Source organism: Sinohyriopsis cumingii, unplaced genomic scaffold (genome assembly GCF_028554795.1).
Source record: "Sinohyriopsis cumingii isolate HCF-2022 unplaced genomic scaffold, ASM2855479v2 utg000127l, whole genome shotgun sequence".
Classification (NCBI taxonomy): domain Eukaryota; kingdom Metazoa; phylum Mollusca; class Bivalvia; order Unionida; family Unionidae; genus Sinohyriopsis; species Sinohyriopsis cumingii.
The window spans coordinates 1,800,095-1,815,923 of NW_028315871.1; positions in this window are offsets into that span (position 1 = coordinate 1,800,095).

The following is a 15,829-nucleotide window of genomic DNA, read 5'->3' on the forward strand; positions in this document are numbered from 1 at the left end:
AAAATGCAAGATTACTGGACGAAGATAATAATGTCATAGAGCTTATAACCGATATTGATGAAGCACCGTCCGTTGATGTTTTGGACGGATTTATTAATAATTTAGTTGTGTATGATGATGTGATGCTAGATAAACAAACAAATCCAGCCAGAATATTTTCTCGTGGTAGACATAAAAATACAGATGTGATCTATGTTACTCAGCGATATACACAAATTCTGAAAGTGATCGGAGACAGTTGTAATATTTTAGTTGTGTTTAGTGGCATAGACACACATAAGCTCCGAAATATTCATCAAACCTGGTGTGGTGGTGACATGGATTGTAATAAATTTAGAAATTTCTTTTCACGAGCACAAGCTACTCTGCATGGATTTATAACAATAAATTTGCACGATCCTAGAACAAGATATCGTGTAGGTCTTGATAAAATATTTGGATAGCAGCAGAGAGGGCGCCTACCAATGTTGGTCGAACTAAGGTTTCATTGATGAGGATGGTTTCAAGAAAAATAAAAACCTTCCGGGAAGCTTTTATTTGTAAAAATCTGGACCTTTCTGCGGATTAGATTTCCATGGAGGTTTTATTTTTTTGTCGGAATTCTTGGCTCTGTTCACCCTCTCTGCTGCTAGGGAAGCAGCTCTTACAAGTTATCTGCCCTTTCTTCCAATTTTGTGACTACTGGTATATCCATTTTAAACCAGATTTTTACTTTCACTCCTCGTGCTAGGATATCCATCCAAAATGTAATAATTTGTTTCTTTATTTCAGCCTAACAATTAATGGTGCATGCATGCATACAATATTTATGAAAATCCAGCGAATTTATTGATATTTTGTACAATGATCTTACCATTCATATCGTTATCTTTGACTTCAGATGGTAACGTATTTCACTGGTATGTGCTCAATTTAGGCATTTACTTCAGATAAACTTGACCATAATGCATTTGTCATTTTTTTCAGTTATATACAGTATGTAAAGATTGCGTATATGCTTGTTTATTTTTGTTAACTCCAGAAATGACAAAACAGTGCAACAAATGCAAGAGATTCAAAGTACTAGAGGATGTTCATGAAACATGCCTGCTCTGTACCAATCGTTCTTCATCACACTGTGAACAGATAATACATGGTCTAATGACCTGTAATGTATATTTAATTTGTTGGCGTTTTCATTTGTTATATGCTGTGTACATCAATATTTTGCAATTGACTTTTGTCCAAAATCAAGTTAATGGTGTACCTTCCTGGTGACATATATTTTGTTAATAAAATAATACATAACTAATATTTCTCTTAAATATTCAGATCATTATTAATTGAAGCATGCATGTTTACTTCTATCAAAAAGTAGGATATTAGTTGTACACTTGGAAATTCCTAAACGTGTTGACAACTTTGAATATTTTTGAGAGGAGATAGAACATCATCCTAGCTCTATTATTGTGCCTTAGGTTTTTATATCAGTGTTGTCTACTGGAAGAATTATACCAACATGCTTTGACATCTGAAGTGGAATAAATCTTGTTCTTGCGTGCAATTTTTAATTTGCTTGGTTTTATTTATTTAAATTATTTGCTGGAATTACAAAGTGCTCATTCATACACCTTGGACTAAATCATTGATTTGGAATAAATAATGAATTTGGTCAAGGAAATTTTGGATTATATTATTGTAATAAATCAAGAGACTGTTAGCACACCACCACAGTCCAGGTCATTGGCACATTGGATACTACAGGGACATCAAAAATTTCAGTATTGGATTTTATTTGGAACAACATCCAAATTAAATTTGGAATTGGGAATTTATAAATACTTGGAATTTATTTTACAATACTGTAAGTCATTTTAAAATTTTCATGTATTTTAGAGAAATAAATTATTTGTTGAATTCATAACAGTGTTTTGGATTTTGTTCTATTCTGTTACTTAGTTTAAGATCACAGATCCATAACAGTTCATTCTTAGCATGAGGTACTGATCCTGCTTCATAATTCATAATCTCTGACCAGTTTTGTTGGGGATGCCAAGATGCCCCTTCATCCTTCATGAAGATTCGGAAGACAATGCCAGATCTTAATAGCCTTGGAATGAGAGATGCTTTCTTCCAAGAGTTGGAATTACACATGATCTCTATAGTAAATAGGACTTCGAAATTGTTTATGACCAAACATAACAATTTGCTGAATCGCATGGGAGATAAGCCTTTAACTTTGTCCATGAGGCATGCAAATTCTAAGTGAAATAACACCCTTCTAATGGGAACTGATGGTCAAGAATTGTACCTATCTCCAGCCAAACGGTGTGAATATATAATAACTCTTATCCCCTCCATGCTTGACAGTGTATTTACTGGATGTGAGGGTGTTTTATTCTACATTTACGGATATTCCATCATTTAGAACATTGCCTCAGTCAGTAAACGTTTCACTAATCACTCGCTAACATAAAAATTGCGACCCTAGTAATGCAAAAGCCATTCTGTGTGTCAGTTGCCACCTAACTTCTTGTGTTACTGGTGTAAATGGTACTCTAATGCATATTGCTGAAAACAAATAATGTTGACAAGGATGTTTCCTCTTTAGGCTCAATACCAAGCTAGTGAAGAACAATATAACATCTTCCTCACTACTTGACTTAGCGTCCTTGGCATTGTTTCACATCACTGAGAAGACTGGAAGCAATCATGCATGGGTTTTTTTTCATTAAGGTCATCAATAGGTCTTCTCATCACACCATGGCATTGCCCTGCCAGTCTCCTACAACAAGGACTTAGACAAGATGCACTCTTGCACTCTTCCTCTCTGAAGTCCCACCATATGGCAGTCTTGTGCACCCTCCTGCTCGACTGTCCGCTTCTTTTCAGGGCTCAAAATGAGGATACCAGAAAGCAGGTAGCATAGGAGTTTCCTCTACATTTGTCAGCACAGACTCCATTATCAGTATGTACTAATCAGGTATTGTTCTAAATAAATACCACTATAAATAGTACTAGCACTGCAGCCATTACCAGCACCACAACCTCATCATATACGGGTGTGGCATAGGAGAAGAGGAGGGAAAGTGAAAACTAGGATGATGAGACCACTCATTCCTCTTCTGTGCTTCCAACCACTCAGATCAGTTGGGACAAAGATTAGAGTCATCAATGTGTCTGTGGTGCCCAGCCTGGGAGATGCCAGCATTGAGCAGGTGCATTTGGAAAAAAACAGTCCTTCTCAGGATTATCCAAATCTCTAGAAAAGAGACTATTCAGGTTGCCAATTGGTGTGAATGTGGCAGTAGTGTGACTATAAACACTCACTCCTTTCATGATGTGCGTGTGTGTGTGTGTGTGTGTGTGTGCATGTATGTTGTGTTGATAGTATATTTAGGGTTTGTTTTTGTTGGCCTACGTTTGTGTGGATAGTAGATATTGTGTTTTGTCCTCTTCCCATGTGTGGATAATATATTTAGAAGTTTGTGGATAGCATATAATAGTTTTTCTTCTTTTTCCATGTGTGGATAGTATATTTGTGATTGTTTTTCTTCTTCCCATGTGTGGATAATAGATTTTGAGGTTTGTATGAGTTAGCATAAGTTTGTGTGGATAGTAGACAATATGTAAAGTGAGTTTAAGGGATGTTTTCCTTCACTTCTTTGCTTAACAAATAAAGTCAAGGACTCGTCATTCACGCCATTCAACGTTTAATACTCAGAGAAGATGGCAAGTAATCATTTGGACAAAATGAACAATATGCAAGAAGTGGTTGATGATATTGGGATGGTTATGGCTATAATCACCACTTTCTCAAAATATAGATAAATAATATAAGAAAGGCAAAGGAAAGGTTAAGAGAAATGAAAAAGGATGAAAAAGAAGAAAAGGATGATGAAGAGGATAGAAGAAGAATGAGGAAATGGAATTAACAAATAGGAAAGGAAGAAGAAATTGAAAACAGGAAGAAAGAGGAGGAGAAAAGGAAAAATAGGAAGATGAAAAGAATGAGAAGACGAAGACAAAGTATGTAAGGAGAAAATAAGAAACTGGTTGAGGAATAGAAGAATTTAGAAGAAAACCAAAGGCCCCTTTCAGGGCCACTTGTATGCCTTGAAAAGATATTTATTCTCTTTGCCATGTATGTGTATTTATATGTCTTTGTTTACCCACTCCGCGTATTGATCCTACACAACACCCCAACTTTCCCTTGTCGATATACAGGTTCAATATCTCCCGTGTTCAATTCTTCTTAACGCTATAGTCCCAATGTTTTGCCCCATGTTAAATTTTCTATAAACCCTAAATGTTCCCACGACCTTTTTAGTCTGGGAATTCCGTTGGCGCTAAAGAGTCCCAATGTTTTGCCCCATGTTAAATTTCCCATAAACCCTAAATGTTCCCACGACCTTTTTGACTGGGAATTCCATTGACGCTAAAGAGTCCTTAGATTTTGCCCCATGTTAAATTTCCCATAAACCCTAAACGTTCCCATGACCTTTTTGACTAGGATTTCCAAAGACCTTAAACGATCCCCTATAACTACTATTAAAAAGTTAATGTATATAAATATTTTAATTAGAATGGGCAAGATATGTAAGTTTGTGTTTTCTGTACTTTACAAAGTATGATTATTTTCTTTCAAAGGATATCAAGATAGTTCAGTTTGTTTAAATTTGTTCATTGTTTTTCTAAAACCTATTCTATTTTACAACCTATAAAAATTGTCAAAAACATTTTGTCCTACTGAAATTTATAATGTATGTATGTCTTACGTAGTATCAACTTGCTGTTTGAAGAAAACTTCTTAAAACTATTGTTAACTTGGGCCAAATTGTGTTTCAAATTGGGATGAATCGTCTTAATTTCGGCCCAAGTTAGGCCAAATTGGGCTGAATTGACCATAAACCATAATTTTCCTTTCACTTACCCTATTCGATTCCATAGTTTCAATGCATTTTTTTTCAGGTAAACAGTCACTTGGAAAAAGAAAGAACCCTTTTGTCCCATCATCACTCTTTTGGTTGCATCCATATGCAACACAGTGCACCATATCTGCTGTACAAAAGCGTGATTGTAAGATATATCTCATAGACATTTACATGGGGAAATTAAACACTTGAATGGCTAAGGTGAATAGAAGGGATAAATGTTTGTCATATCTGTTTTTGGCACAAGGAAACTACCGATTGTTTATGGAGATTGCCGAATAGTTTTTTTATTTCAAAAGGCAGGTTTTTAAGTCTAATTAAACATTTTTTATGGCATGCATCTACGTAACAAATGCGATTTTATTAATGGCTATAATAATATCACATATTTGTACAATATATGAGGCCAGTGACCTTTAATTGTTAAATATTTTATTATGTTCTGCGATGTCAAAATGTTTCATTTGTATTTGCAGCATCTTCTTTAAAAGTATGATCAGGTCAAAATGTGACAAATTTTAATTAGTAATTAAATTTATAATAGAACAATATTTGCTTGATATTCCAGGACAGGTTTACATTATTTTGTCATGTAAAAGATGAGCTGTATCTGAATCAACTGTTAAAATGCATACGTGTTTGCCTCCTAGAGAAAATATTCAAGTGATTTTCCTTTGCATACTTCACCCATCCATTTGGTAATATTCAACTTGTAAGATGACAAGCAATACTAAGGTTATTGGTTTGAGCTGATGGCAAATGAATACAGTGGTGTGTGCATAATAGAGTTTGTATACAAAGAGAGGGTTTATGTTCAAAGTGAACATTTGAATTTCTCAAGAAAATGTGTCAAATGTACAAATGGTGCAGAAATTCTACAAATAGACTGTACAGGAGGATGAATTTTGGATAGTGCTATGTATATCCATTATGTGGGAATATGTAAGCAGTCGTGTTAATAGTTACATGGCGAATTAAAAAAAGAAAACAAATAGGGCATTTTAATAAGTCAAAAAACAACACACAATCAGGTTTGTACTTGTTAATACTTACAGCTAATTGTTTGTTTAAAAGCCAGATCTCTTCCTCTTGGTTGCTAAAAACTTTGTACAGTATTAATCAAGTTTTTGCATTTTATGAAGCACCTGTGTATTTTTAAGGAATTCTTCACACACAGATTTATCTTTCATCTCTTGCAAAATGCATATATGTCAGTGCATTTTAATGGATCAGTCTTTTAATATTTAATGTGAGTTTCATGTGATCAGCTGGATGACTACTATTATGCAAATATATTGCTCTGACTTTCCATTGAAGATATAAAACTTAAACAGTCCACTACAGATCACGATGTGAACATCTACAGTGATCATTGCATTTGGTCCATGACAGAAAACAGTGAGGATTAATGTTCACTGTGGACATATAGATTTTTCATAATGTGCAATATGTGTTCTGTACAGTGGTTCCTACAAAGTTTCAAGCTATGGATTTATTCATCAGGTGCTCAAGGTGATTTACCTTTTGTTTTGCATAAAATATTTATAAATAAGTATGGGAAATTATTCTGTATATCTATATTATCCATATGTGATTCAGATATTTGGGAAACCAACAAGCTGCTAAACAATTGTTTAATCATTTTATATGATTTTTTTTATTATATGCGAGAAATTTAATGTACCATATTATGCAGTACCATGTTTCAACAGGAAAAGAAGAGGTTTTAACTTTGAAATTGCCTTACTAAGAAACACATTTTGTAGCTAAATTAATCTGCAATGGCAAACACTGTGTAGTATGAAGGAAAGCAAAATTTGAAAAGCTATATGAAGTAACTTTAAGCTTGTAATACAAGGGACACTTGATTTACTCTAATTATATGTACATGCTTTCATTTCTTTTTATGCCGTGATTGGTACCATGTGCTGTGACTTGAGCACAGCTCATTTATGTGCATTTATTTTACTTTTGATTTACGGGATTTTGATTTACGCCATGACTCAGGAATGCATCACCTGCAAGTTTGTTTATTGAAAGGATCATTACATTTAATAAGGTTTCCATGCACCATTAAGACTTAAAACTCAGGGATAAGTGTAGGGCGTGAATTTATTTTAAAAATCATAATCACCTGAACGTAGCTGACAACCATTGGAAGACAGTCACCCACCTTCTTTGTTGTTGTTTAATGTCAAGCATGGCTACCATTACGTTGAATCACACTGTGTTATCCCGTAATAACTCTGCATGTGCATCTCAGGAAAGTATAAAGATGAAAATATATGGCTAGATGTGGTATATATTGGATAAATTAAGTAAACACAAGCAATCAAACAGTACAGAAACCATTAGTAAAATTGTGTGAAGGTAGTAACATTGTAAGAACAATACTGATGAAATCAAAGTATAATTGCGTGAAAGCAGTAACATTGTAAGAACAATACTGATGAAATGGGGCCTTGAGTGGCCGAGCAGCATAAAGCACTGTCCGTTATGGACCACTGCCATCTTACCTCTGTCTGTGTGGGTTTGAGTCTCAGGCTCGGCCAATGTGGGTATGTGAGAAAGCTTGCCACTAGCTTCTCATTTGTTGGTCATTCTTTTCAGGGTTTTCCCGGGTTCTTTCTCCACCATTAATACTGGCTGCCATGCATAGCCTATCATGTGCTGAAAAATGGCATTAAACCCTTCAACAACAACAAAAACAACATACTGATGAAATCATTAGTAAAACTGTGTTTAAAGGGTTAGGGTTTGTCAGTGCCTGGAAATGGGGTAATGTTACTTCATGGTTTGGTGGATAGTGGGATAGCTATGTAGTATTATTACTACATCAGGTTTTAGAGATAAAAAATCAGTGTCTGGAAATGGGGTAATATTACTTCATGGTTTTGGGGATAGTGGGGTAGCTATGTATAACTATTACTACATCATGTTTAGGAAATAAAAAATTCAGATGGGAATTAACAATGTACAATAGTATTGCCTCTAGCAAAAAAAGGACAAGCAAGCAATTCATTTTTTATTCTGGAAGCCATTAATAAATACATTTGTTCAAAGAATGTTTGATGAAATCTAATGCCAGAAAATGCTGTTGAGATTCCAAAATAGTTGGACAGATATATACTGCATTAATGAAGCATGTTGTCATTTACATGTATGTTACTCATGTGTAGTGGTCAGGGTATAAGTAGGTCACTGAACTTTTCTGCCTGACAGGTCCAGACCTTCTAGTCAATTGGTATTTGAATCTAATTGCTAGACAATGAACCAGATGTTATTCAAAACAGTGCATTTATACTGCTGCCATTGCACAGTTGGTAGAGTATTGTGCTTATAATCCATGGGTTGTGTGTTCAATACCACCCCATGCCAGCCCCAACTAGTTGCCTTATTGTGTTTGTGGGAATGGCACTTGGCTACCATAATTACTTAACATTATTATGGCCAGAAATGTGTTGAAAGTGCCTTTGAAAACCCAGCGATGCAACTCAACCAATTACATTCTTATACTCATCCATTACTCATTACCTGGTGACATGGCTGATGATGTGTTTCGACTGCTTAGCAGAATGAATATCATGATGACATTCTAGGCTAAATGTCAGGAGTAAGAATGGAGGAGTGGGGTGGGGTAGTGGACTTAGTATCTGAGACCATTACTAATCAGCTATCATTTATATTGTCTAATAGTATGTGCTCCTGACTGTGAGACAGATCAGTCAGTTTTGATTCCTAGAGAAAAAGCTAACATCTGTACCTTTTAACTTTCATCGTTCAGTGAATGTTAATTTTTTTTGAGGGAATTAGCCTTTATTTTCCTTGACATTTTCTTTTTTGCAGTTCTTTATATTTACATATTTAAAATTTCTTTTAAGCTTTAAAGTATAGCCATTATTGTGCTGATGTGCTGCTATACTCTACAGCTACAACTTGTTTTATTAATATATCTATTCAACCTATTAACAAGGTTGTAGCATCTCTATGTTTTATTTATTATGTAACCATATAGGTGTCAACCAAAGATATTAGTATGAAGTCTTAACATTGCAGGAAATCCATTTTGGTTGATACTTTTTTTTTCTTGTACATAAATATGCTAACACTGGGTTTATTTTACTTATTTTTGTCATCAATTCAGAATTAAGTGATTATAGTTATGTTTCATGCGTACTAATTATATTCTTGCTTGTCAAGTTACATCATTTATACATGCATTTTTTCTTACATTTTATAAATTGGTTCATATATATTTTTTTTTAAATCTGTATTTATCTCATTAATGCTTATATAAATCCACTGCTGTTTTATTAAAAACATTGGTACCATCATCATCATGAGCATGTGATCGTTGATCCACTTAAGTCCACATTGATCCATTGCATTTATAACTGAAACAGTATCTACTGCTCCACTATCTGATTGGATGTAGCTGATAGAAACAGAGCCAATCGGACTGCTTGTTGCACATACCTAGAAGATACTTGGGAATCTTGGCATTTGTAAATAATTACATGTATTTCTCCAATTTGACTTTTCATACAGTTTTTATTTCGAGTCAAAGAATATGGACATCATTAATGTCACCATATTGAATACCTAACAGGTCGTATAACAAGATTTTCCACCGGTCAGTGACTTCGCTTACTAAAGATGGTAACTTTTTCTTTAGCAAGAGGTAACTGGTTCAAAACACTTTTTTCTAGCTACACATGCCAAGGGTCCATATTGAATTAAGACTGATAGCCATTGGCTAGTAAAGATGTGGCACCATCATCATGACGATACTGGAGTTTGTAGCTAGATTTGTCTCTTTTAGTGTGAATCAGTCTACCAATCACTGTATACTTAACCATGATAAAAGCAGTCCATGCTTTGTATAAAACAATCAAAAACAGGTCATAAAGGTGCAGTCAAACTTAATTCTGGATTTTTCTGATTTTAGTTTTAGTACCTTTTAAATTGGATCATAGTTGACTAATCAAAAATAAGTAAAATTCACTGTGTTGCTTTTCCAGTCTTTATTCCCACAAACTCTGTGCTTTTAAGGCGAAAATTTGGTATAAGCACAAAAAATAAAATAAAAAGGAGATGCCATGCATAAATGATCCTCGTGCAATTCCACCTACTTTACTACCACACATAAGAACTCGTCAATAACATGTCAAATGTGGTTGCTGATAATACCAAATTAACTGCACAAATCATAGACACATCGACAACTGATCAACATTTTTAAAATGATATAGTAACTTTGAATATCAGTATCTAAAAGAGTCAAAGGTCAGATTTTAGATTCATGGTTATTATACACTATCATACTTGAAAATTTTGATAAAAAGTGTATTGTAACAAATATGAAAATTAATATGCTAATGATAAAGAAGAAATTATAGGTCTTCTGCTGTCAGATCAGTTGCCCCATTTTTAAATCGAACTTACATTCTAGATAGTTCATGTATTGCTTGTTGTAATCATTAGCTATCCCATACAACAGCTGTCACAGTAAGTAATTTTGTTGTCTAGCTTGCATTGTGGTTACTAGCAAAGAACATAAATTGATTATATTTGCAACTGTTTCAAAGATTACAGTGATGGGTTTAGAAAGAGCTTTAATTTACCATCATAAAACATTTTTGTGGTTGAATATGAAACTACCTTGTATCATTAGCTGTCTTGCAAACAAAACTTAAACTTTGTGTTCAAATTTTGACTCCCTGATCCTAATGCTACAGAAGCTTGGTGAGGAGCATGTTTGTTTTGAAAGCGACATATGTTAACTGAGATTTTTGTGATTCAACCGTTTAGGTTATTATTACATTTTTTATGTTTTACTGAAAATTATATTTATGTGTTTGATAAATTACTTTGAGATTCATATCATGCCTTCTTGACTGCATAAACAGGTCGTATTGCTTCCAGTTCAGGAGATTTATTAAGTTCTAACTGTCAATACTTTTGAATTTTAGGATCCAGTAGTTTTAAAATGTCATTTTTTCATGGTACTCTAGTTTATTTTTTGCAGTATGTTAATCATTGATGGTCAGATCCACTCACATTTGGTTTCTTATAAAAATAAATTATTTCATTATTATTTGATTTCAATCAACATTAATAGGAATTTTGATATAGGTGAAACTAATAAAAAGTAATTGTTATAATTAAAATGTTTAAATGACTGCCTCCCAGAAATAACAGTTAGAAGAGTCCCAATGACTGCAACACTATAGTCCAACTAATTGCAAAGAGTCCCTAAAAGAAAACACTGCATGTTTGCTTTTTTAATCTTAATTTTCCACAACAACAAAAATTATATTCTAAGATCAATATTTATCAGAAATGTATGATGAACAAAAGGATTGCTAACTGGATTGCATTTGATATATAACAGTTCAGGTAATTTACTGGTAAACTTCAGAGTTTAAAACTAATCCAAATAGAAAATAAATTGTCCAGATTTTCCTTACTGGCTATCCTGGTTAGTTAAAAGAACCATGCATATTTTATGTACTGTTAAAATATATTTTAATTCCCTTTTATTGATGTATGATTGATGGGTGTAATTTACTTCAGACTTGAATGACAGAACTAAAACAAAATGGATTGATAACCTTTCTACTTTTGATATATTTTATATCATGCAGTGCTGTTTCAGAAACTGGTATTATCTATCGTCTTATTTTACTGACTGCTAAAGTTAGTGCACTTTGGACTAGTTATGGTCTTATTTTACTGACTGTGAGTTAAATCAGTCATTAGCTCTACAGATTATAAACCGAAAGAGTTTATGGAAGTGTTTCCCAAACTTATAACATTTGTCATATCCCAATTTCCAGCGTGTTATGCTTTATTAGCGCAAATTTTAGTGATTTATTTTCTACCATGTACTCCCTGAAACCCTTTCACATACCACCGGTGATACACATACCACACTTTCGGAAACACTGGCTTATGGGACATCCTGTTATCAATATCTTTCATCTGATGTCCGTCATCTAATGTCTGTGCATCCATTGGCACAAGTTAGTTAGTGCTACTCCTATCAAACTGTAACCTGATATTTTCACCAGAAGCTTTACACACATACATGTCCTAAGGTCTATTTGGTCCTAAATGAAAATGATGCTGCACAGACATTCATTATGGCCACCAAAACAGCCAACTTGACAACCTTTTATCCCTATTCCACCTGAATAGATGGTCATGTCTAGTAACTTCCAGTTTTATGAATATTAATGGTATCACTGTATTTTATTCCAGATTAAATGGGAAAGTGATTAAGATGGTCTCTACATATTATTTATTGGTACATTGTACACTATATGAACCCCTGTTATTGGTACATTGTACACAACGATATGAAGCCATGTTATTGGTACATTGTACACAATGATATGAACCCCTGTTATTGGTACATTATTCACAATGATATGAACCCCTGTTATTGGTACATTGTATATGATGTGAGCCCCTGTTATTGGTACATTGTTAACAATGATATGAACCCCTGTTATTTATACATTGTTCACAAAGATATAAACCCCTGTTATTGATACATTATTCACAATGATATGAACCCCTGTTATTGGTACATTGTACACAATGATATGAACCCCTGTTCCTGGTACATTATTCACAATGATATGAACCCCTGTTATTGGTACATTGTACACAACAATATGAACCCCAGTTATTGGTACATTGTTCACAATGATATGAACCCCTGTTATTGGTACATTGTACACAACGATATGAACCCCTGTTATTGGTACATTATTTACAACAATATGAACCCCTGTTATTTATACATTGTTCACAATGATATGAACCCCTGTAATTGATACATTATTCACAATGATATGAACTCCTGTTATTGGTACATTGTACACAACAATATGAACCCTGTTATTGGTACATTATAAACAATGATATGAACCCTTGTTATTGGTACATTATTCACAACAATATGAACCCCTGTTGTTAAAATCTTAAAATGCAACTTTTATTCTTACAGTAACAGTAAACTCTATCAGATTACACATAAGGTACAAAATAAAGAACTAAAGAAAGACTTGTTTTTAGTGAATGCATGTATATACATATATATGTTTGTGTTCTATGTGTGTGTGTGTGAGAGAGAGAGAGAGAGCGAGAGAGAGAGAGATGAAATGATGCTGTGTCAGTTCTGTGTAAGAATATATTTGCCACTGTGCAAGTCGATACTTTTTGACCTGGAAGTCTGGGCTTTGAATCGACTTATCTATGGATTATGTCATCTTTCCCAATGCTCATGTCAGTCTTCCTTTTTGCTTGCTACTTCTTGACTCGTAAATTTCAAAATCTTGAATTTAGAATTAGAATAATGGTCATTCATTTTTGGACCGAGCTTGCTTTTATGATTAATATTTGCATCTCACAGATAAACTCTTAATATTTTCTTAAGAAGGAAGGTCTGAAATCAATGAAGTTTTATCTCCTGTGCTGTACAACAACAGATACTTCTACAGTGATGATTCACGTTCTTACTGTCCTGACCTTACATCTTGTTTAATAATAAACTCATATCTGTTGTGTTGTAAAAAAGAGCAAAACACATTTGGAATATAAATATTTTATAATGATACACTCTATCACAATATGGAAAAATCTAAATGAGAACCACCTGGGACAGTTCATTTAATTATATGATTATAAATGGACACAAGTTTGCTATGTATTACTTTGTTTACAAAATGACCATTACAATCTACAATTGTGGACAAAGGATTAAACACAACATACATACATACATACATACACACACACACATACAGACCGACAGATAAGATGGTATACATTATAACCAGAAGTGGCAGATTACATTCTTCAGTGGTATTAAGATCCAAACACTTATTCTTATAAACTTATTAACTGTATTTAAAAAAATCCTGGAATTATTTTATTTTTTAATTCATAATTTTCCACAGATTTCCACAATGTTTTTAATCAAATATATACATCAAATTCATCTTGTAATAGGTCAGAAACTAAGTTTGTTTTGACAGATGTTAACTTCTACATTCTTTTTACTTTATATACATTTACTATAGAATGTTGTATATATAAACCTTCTCATGATAAGTGTTTACAATATTACTGACCTCCAGTACATAACTACATAGTAAAAGGTGGCTTTGTGATTCACAGGTACTACAACAACCACCACCATCACCACAGTGGCTTCATCTTCCCTGCATTCAACATCCATGTCTACATCCGCTTCCAATGTAACCATTAACAAGACATCAACAAACCCAACAACATCAGGATCAACTGTCAGTGCCACCAGCAATACTTCAACATCAACTAATGCCAGTAATACATCAACATCAACAAACCCAACATCAGGATCAACTGTCAGTGCCACCAGAAATACTTCAACATCAACTAATGCCAGTAATACATCAACATCAATGAACTCTGCAACAGCAGGACCAACTGCCACCATCAAAACAACTCCTGATAATAACAGGATCAAGAGCATCAGTAGCGATGATATCAAGGTGATTGTACCAGCTGTTGTTGTTCCTTGTGGACTTTTAATTATAGGAGCCATAATCCTTCTTGTAGTCTGGTGTGTAAGGCGTAAGGCAAGAAAGAATGTTCGGGAAAGTCCAGATGGTACAGATGTACAGGACAAAGGCAATACTATAGATGGATGGAAACAGTCATTAGGACACAGCAAGGCTACTGATAATGTTGATGCAGTTTACACCACACCTGATGGTTTCATCATACACCCAGGTCCAGCAGCCATATCTACTGCCAGATCATACAAGGACAAGAAATACCTTGATGTAACAGACCAATACAGCAGACCCTATGCTGGGACCTATGGTTACCAGGCTGCATATATTCCCAGTACATACACATCTGCTAGATCTTACACTCACAAGGGCAAGAAACACCATGGTGTAACAGACCAATACAGCAGACCCTACACTGAGGCATATGGTTACCAGGCTGCACATGTTCCCAGCACCTACACATCTGCTAGAACATCTGCTAGACAAATAAAACAATATGAAAATGACACAGTTTTCTATTATTGAGTCAACCCAGCTGTTGATATCCATTCCTTCTTAGCTTTCTATAAGTGCTTCATCTTATTAGTAGCATTAATAACTATATGCTTTCTATATTCATAAGACCAGGTTCCGTTAACTTTTTCAATGTGCCCTACATAAGTGAAACATGATGCATCAATGAAATTTGAGTGGACACAAAAAGAAGTTATTGATTTCATAATGTTGATGATGCTTAATTTTTGACATAATAAACTATGTGTTCACATTTCACATTACTTACTGCATATTTCCATACTGCATGTCTATATCACAGAGAGACATGCAGTCATATATTACTAATGGAGCTCTTTTACGATCATGAAAACATAGCATGAAATGTTGTTCTATAGTTTTCTTTAAACTACAATAATATCCAATTAACTATTACAAGTACAGACTTAAATTCTACGTTGATCTTAGAGATCATCCTGTTTAATTTTCAAGAATATTTAAAGGTAAAATTTAAAGTTTTACTTGATAAATCAATTATTCAAAAAGACAAGCTGAAGTAATAACCACTTGGGAGGTTTAACAGCAAAGGCACAACAATATCATAATATCAGATATGGGATTATATTTCTGACAAATAAATAATCCAATTTTGTGTCTCCATTTTGCAGGTTTCTTCTAACTGTTGATTTAACTAAATTAATAAAGCACAAAACCCTACATCATCACTTCAAGTAATCAAACTTTTCTTGTAAAATTCATCTTGTACATGTTAGATAATGTTCCATTTTATACCCACTATTAAAATGTTAATGATCCCAAGCATTACCAACAATGAAAGATTAATTTGGTCCTGAA